The sequence below is a fragment of the Coregonus clupeaformis genome, chromosome 27 (genome assembly GCF_020615455.1).
Source record: "Coregonus clupeaformis isolate EN_2021a chromosome 27, ASM2061545v1, whole genome shotgun sequence".
Lineage (NCBI taxonomy): Eukaryota > Metazoa > Chordata > Actinopteri > Salmoniformes > Salmonidae > Coregonus > Coregonus clupeaformis.
In genome coordinates this window covers 6,246,889-6,258,073 of record NC_059218.1, presented here as the reverse complement: position 1 = coordinate 6,258,073, position 11,185 = coordinate 6,246,889, and positions in this window count along the sequence as shown.

Genomic DNA, 11,185 nt, shown 5'->3' with positions numbered 1-11,185 from the left:
AGGTGCCTTTTGGCAAATTCCAAGCGGGCTGTCGTGTGTTTTACTGAGGAGTGGCTTCCGTCTGGCCAATCTACCATAAAGGCCTGATTTGGTGTAGTGCTGCAGAGATGGTTGTCCTTCTGGAAGGTTCTCCCATCTCCACAGAGGAACTCTGGAGCTCTGTCAGAGTGACCATCGGGTTCTTGGTCACCTCCCTGACCAAGGCACTTCTCCCCCGATTGCTCAGTTTGGCCTGGGGGCCAGCTCTAGGAAGAGTCTTGGTGGTTCCAAACTGCTTCCATTTAAGAATGATGGAGGCCACTGTGTTCTTGGGGACCTTCAATGCTGCAGACATTCCCCAGATCTGTGCCTCGACACAATCCTGTCTCGGAGCTCTACGGACAATTCCATCGACCTCATGGCTTGGTTTTTGCTCTGACATGCACTGTCAACTGTGGGACCTTTTTATATAGACAGGTGTGTGCCTTTCCAAATCATGTCCAATCAATTGAATTTACCACAGGTGGACTCCAATCAAGTTGTAGAAACATCAAGGATGATCAGTGGAAACAGGATGCACCCAAGCTCAATTTTGAGTCTCATAGCAAAGGGTCTGAATACTTATGTAAATAAGGTATTTCTGTTTTATTCTTAATACATTTACTAAAATTTCTAAACTGTTTTCACTTTGTCATTATGGGGTATTGTGTGTAGACTGCTGAGGATTTTTATTTAATCCATTTTAGAATAAGGCTAATGTAAAAATGTGGAGAAAATCAAGGGGTCTGAATACTTTCCGAAGGCAATGTATGTCACCCTCCTGTAGGCTACAATTGTGTTTTTATATATATTTCAATATGAAGTTTAACACCTTGGATATGATTTCCAGAAGTTGATTCCTTTTAGAAATTGTGTAAAATATATTGATTTGAATATAACTGGGAAAATATGGAACCAGGAAAGAGGTTGGTCGTCCTTGTATGATTCCATGTTGAAATGGAGCAACTAATATGATTCAATAAACCAATTTGAAGTATATTGTATTTTGCCTTAATCTTTGGTTATAAATTAGACATTCTTTATGCGTGTGCGCAGCGCTTCTAAAAATGAATATTTCACTCCGCTCTTCACGTGTGCACAGCCCAGCCAGGCAGTGTTGCAGCACGAAGTGGAATAGGCAATATAGGATTCGTAGTTCTTTGACTGTGTAAATTATACTGAACAAACATAAACGCAACAATTTCAAAGATTTTACTGAGTTACAGTTCATATAAGGAAATCCATTAGGCCCTAATCAATGGATTTCACATGACTGGGCAGGGGCACAGCCATGGGTGGGCCTGGGGAGCCAGGCTCAGCCAATCAGAATTCGTTTTTCCACACAAAAGGGCTTTATTACAGATGTGGAGGTCCTGGGCTGGCATGGTTACACGTGGTCTGCGGTTGTGAGGCCGGTTGGACGTACTGCCAAATTCTCTAAGACGACGGTGGCTTATGGTAGAGAAATGAACATTACATTCTCTGGCAACAGCTGTGGTGGACATTCCTGCAGTCAGCATTCTAATTGCACGCTCCCTCAACTTGTGGCATTGTGTTTTGTGACAAAACTGCACATTTTAGAGTGGCCTTTTGTCCTCAGCACAAGATGCACCTGTGTAATGATCATGCTGTTTAATCAGCTTCTTGATATGTCACACCTGTCAGGTGGATGGATTATTTCACCAAAGGAGAAATGCTCACTAACAGGAATGTTAAAAAAATAAGATTAAATTGCACAATATTTGAGAGAAATAAGCTTTTTGTGAATATGAAACATTTTGTGGAATCTTTTATTTCAGCTCATGAAACATGGGACCAACACTTTACGTGTTGCGTTTCTATTTTTGTTCAGTATAATTGACCAGCTATGAAACAAAATAGCAGAAATACTTTGAACAGCTACTGCAGCATTTATTTTACTATACATGTGATCATACTTGACTTTTTATTCACAAATATGAGTGTAATGCTTGCACTGTGGAGCCCTGACCACCTGCCAACATGGCTGGTGAAATAGACATCTTACCCGACAATGCCCAAATCTACCCGCAGGTGGCGGGTGTTAATTTTAGGTCCTGTTACGAACCCAATAACTAGCCTGCTAATATTGTGGCACTCACTAAGTCTAAGGGGTCTTTGGCCTAGTTAACTGGTCTGTAACCTGAATAAATGTGTGCATTTATGTGAGAAATCTGGGTTTGAGGACCGTGTTGGATGCACATGTGCCCAGCAGACAGCAATTTACCGAGTTTAGGACCAGCTCCGTCTTGACCAGTCCAAGCGGTTTATTATTATTTGTTCAGATGGTGATGAAACATATGTACAAAAAGGAAAAATATCAAAGTAATGCCCAAATTAAAGACTCAAAAACAAGCAAGGCCTTATGGTCACCAAACGAACCAGCCGCCTCACGGCCTGCAAGCTGGGACACTGACTGACGATCGCCCTAACTGGCAGCACCTGATGTGCTTATCAAGCAGGCTAAGCATCTGGACAAAGTTGCTGCTGCCCCCTGGGGGAATGGAGTGTGGACGTGTAACCTGGACAGTGTGTTTGTCTATGTCCGAACTCTAACCTGGCCCCCATATCATAACAGATTACTAAATATCTAAGTCTTATCAGGACACAAATGTACTTATCTGCCAAAATGAACGATCATTATGGAAATCTGCTATTGTCCTCACCTATGAAATCACAGTATATCACATATAATATACTTTATATGTAGACAACAGGTGGCTGAAGCGGGTACAGTATGTGAAACTACAAGTGCCACACCATGTCAGCCACAGTAAATTTGCAGTGTGATGATGTATGGCATCCGTGACCTACTGAAGAAAGCACAGCCTGCTATTCAAATGGAAACACACATTCCGATCACGTTCGTTTACAAGGTCATATTTCCCAGACAAAGAAAACAAGGTTTGGTTTTTATAGCATGGTGGAGGAGTTTAGTGGGTGAGTAAAAAATTCCCTTTCTGAGAGGGAACATGGTCAGTACTGTTTTTAGAGGGGAAAACCCATTTCCTAAAAGTCTGAAGAAAATGATCAAATCTAATTTTATTGGTCACATACACATATTTAGCAGATGTTATTGCGGGTGTAGTGAAAAGCCTGTGTTCCTAGCTCCAACAGTGTAGTAGTATCTAACAATACACAACAATACACACAAATCTACAAGTAAAATAATAGAATTAAGAAATATATAAATATTAGGATGAGCAATGTCGGAATGGCATTGACTAAAATACAGTAGAATACTGTATATACGTATGAAATGAGTAAAGTAGTATGTGAACATTTTTAAAGAGACGATGTCTATGTACATAGGGCAGCAGCCTCTAAGGTGCAGGGTTGAGTAACCGGGTGGTAATCGGCTAGTTATGGCTATTTAACAGTCTGATGGCCTTGAGATAGAAGCTGTTTTTCAGTCTCTCGCTCCCAGCTTTGATGCACCTGTACTGACCTCGCCTTCTGGATGATAGCGGTGAACAGGCCGTGGCGGGTTGATGTCCTTGATGATCTTTTTGGCCTTCCTGTGACATCGGGTGCTGTAGGTGTCCTGGAGGGCAGGCAGTGTTCCCTCGGTGATGCGTTGGGCAGACCGCACCACCCTCTGGAGAGCCCTGCGGTTGCGGACGGTGCAGTTGCCATACCAGGTGGTGATACAGCCCGACAGGATGCTTTCAATTGTGCTACTGTGAAAGTTTGTGAGGGTCTTAAGGGCCAAGCCGAATTTCTTCAGCCTCCTGATGTTGAAGAGGCGCTGTTCACCACACTGTCTGTGTGGGTGGACCATTTCAGATAGTCAGTGATGTGTACTCTGAGGAACTTTAAGCTTTTCACCTTCTCTACTGCGGTCCTGTCGATGTGGATAGGGGCGTGCTCCCTCTGCTGTCTCCTGAAGTCCACGATCAGCTCCTTTGTTTCGTTTTGTTCACGTTGAGGGAGAAGTTATTTTCCTGGCACCACTCCGCCAGGGCCCTCACCTCCTCCCTGTAGGCTGTCTCGTCATTGTTGGTAATCAGGCCTACTACTGTTGTGTCGTCTGCAAACTTGATGATTGAGTTGGAGGCGTGCGTGGGGGCTGAGCATGCACCCTTGTGGGGCCCCTGTGTTGAGGATCAGCGTAGTGGAGGTGTTGTTTCCTACCTTCACCATCTGGGGGCGGCCCGTCAGGAAGTCCAGGACCCAGTTGCACAGGGCGGGGTTCAGACCCAGGGCCCCAAGTTTAATGATGAGCTTGGAGGGTACTATGGTGTTGAAGGCTGAGCTATAGTCAATGAACAGCATTCTTACATAGGTATTCCTCTTGTCCAGATGGGATAGGGTAGTGCAATGGCGATTGCATTGTCTGTGGATCTATTGGGGCAGTATGCAAATTGAAGTGGGTCTAGGGTGTCAGGTAAGGTGGAGGTGATGTGATCCTTAACTAGCCTCTCAAAGCACTTCATGATGACAGAAGTGAGTGCTATGGGGCGATATTCATTTAGTTCAGTTACCTTTGCTTTCTTGGGTACAGAAACAATGGTGGACATCTTGAAGCAAGTGGGGACAGCAGACTGGGATAGGAAGAGATTGAATATGTCCATAAACACTCCAGCCAGCTGGTCTGCGCATGCTCTGAGGACGCGGCTATGGATGCCGTCTGGGCCGGCAGCCATGTGAGGGTTAACATGCTTAAATGTCTTATTCACGTCGGCCACGGAGAACGAGTCCCCACAGTCCTTTGGGGCGGGCCGCGTCGGTGGCACTGTCTTATCCTCAAAGCGGGCGAAGAAGGTATTTAGCTTGTCCAGGAGCAAGACGTCGGTGTCCGTGACGTGGCTGGTTTTCCCTTAGTAATCCATGATTGTCTGTAGACCCTGCCACATACGTCTCGTGTCTGAGCCGTTGAATTGCAACTCCACTTTGTCTCTGTACTAACATTTTGTCTGTTTGATTGCCTTACGGAGGGAATAACTACGCTGTTTGTATTTTACCATATTCCCAGTCACCTTGCCGTGGTTAAATACGGTGGTTCGCGCTTTCAGTTTTTCGCGAATGCTGCCATCTATCCACGTGTACACGTGTATCCTTTGGATTAGAACTTCTTTGAACATTTAACATCAGAGGCTGACAATATTTTTCAAGCATATCTGGGTCAATGTTTTTGAGAGTTTATTCGATTTAGTGAATGTGATCTAGAGAATGTAATTGCACCACCCAGAGACTGTAACAAATGCCATCCATTGTGAATTCAGGATAAAAAGAAAGCACAATATACCCATTTGTAAGTAGCCTATATGCCCATTATCTCTGTGATTGAAAACCTGATGGCGAAAGCAACTTTGTGCCTGATTTCATGTGGTAAATGAATGTCTCAGCAGTATGATTTTTAGAGCCAATATGTCCACAGTCTTAATTTAGTACTTAGATACTGTAACATCTGACCTCTACTGGTGGCGATTAAGTGCCTCAGTCAAATGCGGGGAGCACTTACACTAATTGATTTTGGCCATAAATCTGCCACGTTGCAGCCAGCTTGTAGGAAACCACAAAACTGCTTTATGCACAATAATTAGTCTCCCACTCCTTTTGTCCCGACTCCCATCGAATCCCGGCCTATTCAACAATGACATCGTCATATACATTGCAGAGATTTACACAGTCTTTTAGAATAATTTATTTGGAATCACTGTACTGGTCAGAAGATAACCAATGAGGGGAAAAAATTGGCCTTGGAATCATCAAATCAAAAATGTATTAAGATCTTACCCAAAGGAAAATGTTCAGTTGTGACCTTTGACCTTACGCTAGACTAGAGCATCAACGGAGCCCAATTCCAATTCTCCTTCTCTTTAAAGTTTGCACTCGTTCACCCTCAAGGACTCGAAAACATCCGATGGGTGTGAGAAATATGAAACCAGTCCAATCCTTTTAAATCCATGAGGAGGGGTGAACAAGTGCACACCTCAGGGAAAAGGGGTGAGAATCAGAATTGGGCAAAGCTCTGTCATAACTATGGATAAATATGTAGGGATCTTTTACATCCAGTTAAGGATGCAGTGTGGAGAGTGCTCACAAGCCTCCAAAGTGCTTGGCACCACCATGGACAGGAGAAGTACTGCATGGTTAGATCAAGCACAATGGGGTCCTGGGCGGAGATATACAGCCATTGGAGGTTATGTGGGACCAGGTTCAATCTGGTTGATTTAGGTGGGATGGTAGAGCTCAAGAATCTTAACTACATGATTAGAATCCTGTAAAAATTACATTTTGATCACTTCGATAGAAAAAGGTATGAATGGGAAATCTCAGGGCCAGTCCATCATGAAGAATATGGTCATCAGCTCTAAAATCATGAAAGGACGACTCCGCCGCCAGAATATGCTATTTCTTGATCCTTCGTTCTTCCAACTCCATTTGTGATTCAAGGACAACACCAAAGCTCTACAGCATTGATAGCCCAGGAGGAGAAGTGGTGGATGTCCATTGGCATTAGGGAGGGTTGCAGACCTGGGGAGTGATGGACCCAAATGACACCGCCTTACATACTATTGAGACATAAGGGCAGTGTTCGTTATACAGTGCGGCTATCTGCAAAATTACAAAAAAGGATTAGTCATAGGTCACACTCTCACTGCGGTGAAAAGCGGGCACCGCCCTTCCTGCGCATAAACTGCGACAAACCCCGCCCTCCCATCCTTCGCACCCCACCCCATCAGATACCTTCGTACAAAAAAAGCATAAAACACATACAATTTCACAGTTCAAACGGTGAAAGATTAGAACATTTACATAATATGAATAAAAACAGGCCAACAGGAAGAGTTCGTTAAATAAATTACTACTACATTACGGGGAATCAATGAAAACAGAGTTTGGCAGAATGATGGTCATCTTGTTAAAGAACATCAATATCAGCTAAAGAGGACCAGCTCTTAGGTCTTCCAGCTAATGGACAAAGAATAGTCTTAAACATCCAAGGGCAGATGGGACAGCAGATACAACTATATCACCGGTGTCCATCTGTAGAAATTTGCTATCTCATCAGACCTGAGACTCAACTGCTTTTGACATGATGGTCCAAACCTGGTTATTTGTCACCTGGACTCAAAGTCAGCGATCAGTATGAAATAATGCCCTCCACAAATGGAGAAGGAATGATTTCTCTAAAATACCTATGAGGACAGTCCCATCAGTGGGTTTGGAAATCTTGTTACTTCCATTCTTTACAAATCCCCTGGGATATCTTATTGAAATAGGAAGGGTTTCAGTGATAATGAAGTTAAGCTCTGACAACTGAACCACTTTGTGTGATGAAATGAGAAAAGGTATGCGTGCATGGGAGAGTAACTGACAACTAGTGTATAGAGCGATGAGCAATGGGGTTTTGGTAACAGACTAGTAGTGAAGATAAAGGGAAAAACTGTCTATGGAAGGTTGATGTGTCCAGGGAAAACATCCCTACAAAGACAGAGGTGTCCTTGTGGGTATTTGAGGATGTTTCAGATGGACAAAGTGGCATAATGGTATCATGGTTGGTGGGATGGTGTTATGGTTTTTATGCATGGACATCTGATTTTATACATGATGTCTTACCTTTAGTTTGGTGGATTTTTGTTGTTTTAATAATGTCAATTTATCTGTGTCCTAAGGTATTTCAAACTAAGCTATAACTCTAAAACCTCACCATTTATAGAATACACTGTATATGAGAAAGTTTAATTTGTCTCCGTCCGTCCACAGGACTTGCATGAACTATCATCTTTGTCCTTTTCCATTGAAGGCAAGACACTACAGAAAAACAGAAATCTCAAATAGCTGTCAACCCAGGGGTACTGTGGACCAAGAGTCAGGAAGTCATCTTAGAAGATATCAAGAAAATGAGGCAAATATAAACCTAAAACATTCTGAATTTCAATAAACCTCACCCGTTATACTTCACCCGTCCATTATACCTCAGCCTTCTTTGAAGCACTCCAACTGGTGTCAGTGGAAAGTCACTCCCTCCAACCTGGTCTGTCCATGGAAACCCTCAGTCTCCATCCTCTCGCCCCATAGCCGATGGTGGGACGCCCAGCTTGGTGGGGTAGAGTTGAGGGTCGTGAGGAAGAGCGGGTGGTTCTTCTGAGTCTCGCCTCTAGTACAACCAAGCTCAACTGGAGACAGACTGTCTTGACTACATCTCCTCCAACACCCGCAAGCCCGTACCTCCCGCCCCTCCTTCAAGTTAGGAGGGGTTAGTGATATTCTCTTTGGATAGGTGGACTGGCGTGAAGGACTTGGGCAGGGTGGGATTGGATGGATGGGGGGGGGGGCATGTTTCCGCATTTCATAAATATTAATACAGAGTCTGCCCCTCTCCGAAGGGGCAGAGTCTTTAATTTTGTTAGAGGGGGAAGTGCTTTATTCACTTAATGGCTTTTATTAGTGCCCGGTCTTCAACTCTTTCATTAGCTAAAGTGCTGCTATAATTTAAAGGGGGAACGGGGTGGGGGAGGGGTGGTGTCCCGAGAAACGTTGTTCTTGCCGCTGCAGCCAGCCACTGCTCTGTCTAAACCTCTGCAGAAAGAGTAGCCATTCTGTCTCAAAAAAGATTGGAGACTCCAACATCGAATACACTGTAGATAAAGAGTGGTTACAGGAAGTGTTGAGGGCAAATGCCAGGTTTCCCTTTATGTGGCAGATTTGTCCTTCACCTGAACATTAGTCAAATTGGAAATAATACTTTCTTGCAAATACACCCAAATTCCACAAAAACATTGATCATGCAGGTGTTATTGGTTAGATCTTTTATCATTGGATGTGTTCAGTCCCATGTTATAAAAATGAAGTTAAAGCAATATTTTGATCGCTTTCATTTTAGAAATGCTACTGTAGAGTGAACACATTAGTGTTATCAAAAACATATGCAAAATAATAATCAAACACGTGGAAACGCAACTTAAAAAGTATATATTATGTGTGAGCAATAAGGTTGTGTGTGTCATAATGTATGCCTTGACAATAATGGTGTTCAGTTATGACTTTACTCTGACCAAATATATTAAAATAATAATATGCCATTTAGCAGACGCTTTTATCCAAAGCGACTTACAGTCATGCGTGCATACATTTTTGTGTATGGGTGGTCCTGGGGATCGAACCCACTACCTTGGCGTTACAAGCGCCATGCTCTACCAGCTGAGCTACAGAAAAAGGCAGTGATCAATTCAAAATTCACAATTACCGGTTGCTGAGTAGGCTATACCATGTCCATACCACCCTACATCATAGACAGATACTGTATGCTTATAGGTTCAGATAAAATGCTCCTCCTTAGAACGTGACATATAGCCTAAATTTGGTTATAAAAAGCTATTTTGAAATCAAATTTGATCAGATGTGTCCTGTCGTGTGAAATTTCTGTGATCATTAACACATGGCAGCACTTTATTGAGTGTCCTGAGCAAATTCCCCACCTGACCCTATCATGCTATCCATCTAACCCCCCCAAAAAAATTACTCTTGTCCTCGCAACTGCTAACGTGGCGACTTCTCACACAAAATGGCTGATCCATCTCATACAGCTGGGTTGCTACACATCGGCATTAGATAATCCATACACACCAAAGTGCTTCAAGATCTGATGAAATGCTATTCACTACTGTGGGTTATTGGTGTTTCTGAACAGCTGGGGTAGAATGTCCCCAGACTGTGTCTGAGTGAATTAACTGATTAACCTGAGAGACTGTCCGTGCTGGAGAGAGGGGGTGGGATGCCAGCCTGACTATATCACCGATTTTATATAAATCAGTGGCCGACAGGCCTTTCAAATAAAGCCGTTGTATTGGACACCGTGAGATGGTCTCTGGGTAAGTAATGTCTAGTCCAGGGGTATCGCTTGACTTCCAGAGGAGATGGAGCTAGTGTAACAGGTCAAAGAATTACAGATTTTTGCAACCGTTCATTTTCTATTTTTTATTTTATTTTGTGAGTTGATTTCACCAAAATATTGTATTGTTCAGCATTTCGTGTAGTCTACAGATATTGGGAGAGTTAGTTGTGTAAGTGCGCCCTCTAGAGTTGGTTTGGTTATATGCGGAGGGATGTCATGCTTTTCTCAGTCTGCATTGTATTCGGCTGGGAGAGGTACGTGTTCACTTCGGCGTGACATAAACTTGATATACCTGTTAAAACTAAAACGTTTCAGTGCACATAGTAACTTGTATGTATATTATATGATGAGTGTACGTACATTTAATCAAGCTGTGTCGTGAATTTAGCCATTTTTGAGAGTTGAGAAATTGCTAACTTAGCTAACCTCGTGTTCTGTTTAGCTGTAAGTTAGCAATCATCATTCTATCCTCTTGTGACGAAGCCCACGTTGTTCTTTTTATGTTAGGCGGATTCTGGTCGAGGGTAGAGTTTTGAACATTTTCTCTCTTTGATGTTGAACAGGTATGTATTCCCTATATCAGGTTAAAAATATGTGTTCATTTAAAATGTTTTCATGTATTGATTAGTGTTTAATGGCACTGAAAAGCTCAAATGTGAAGGATTACATGTTGCTTCGTGCATATTACTGTATGTATTACCTATTTGAAAGATGGTTTATGTCATGTTGCACAGTATTAATATAAAGGCTAAAAGCTCAGAGTTTTTGGCAGAGATAACATGAATATGACACATACATAAGATATACACCAGATGCAATGTTTATTTTCCAATGATGTTGTATTTTATTCCTTGTATTTTTGAATGTGATTATACTGAGTCTGCATTGTATTCGGCTGGGAGAGGCGGATTCTGGTCGAGGGTAGAGTTTTGAACATTTTCTCTCTTTGATGTTGAACAGATTGAGAGAGTTGTACACAATAAAGTGCCTTCAAGTACGCCAGTGTGTTGTCTTCAGTGCACCGGAACACAACGCAGTAGTCGGCAACGAGCAGACCGCGCCGGCTACACTAGCATACACCCACTATGTTTTAGGATGTATTTCATAAGAACAGTCTCACCAGTGAAAGTATAGACAGATGGAGCAGGACACATCCATGTCACTGGGACAGGATGTGGATGTATTTCATATGAAGGGAAACGTGAATGTTATATTAATTCAGTGTTGTTCAACATTAATTACAGTGTATCTTTCCAGGCATAAACCCAATGGCCTTTATAATTATCAAAAATAAAAGACGATGAC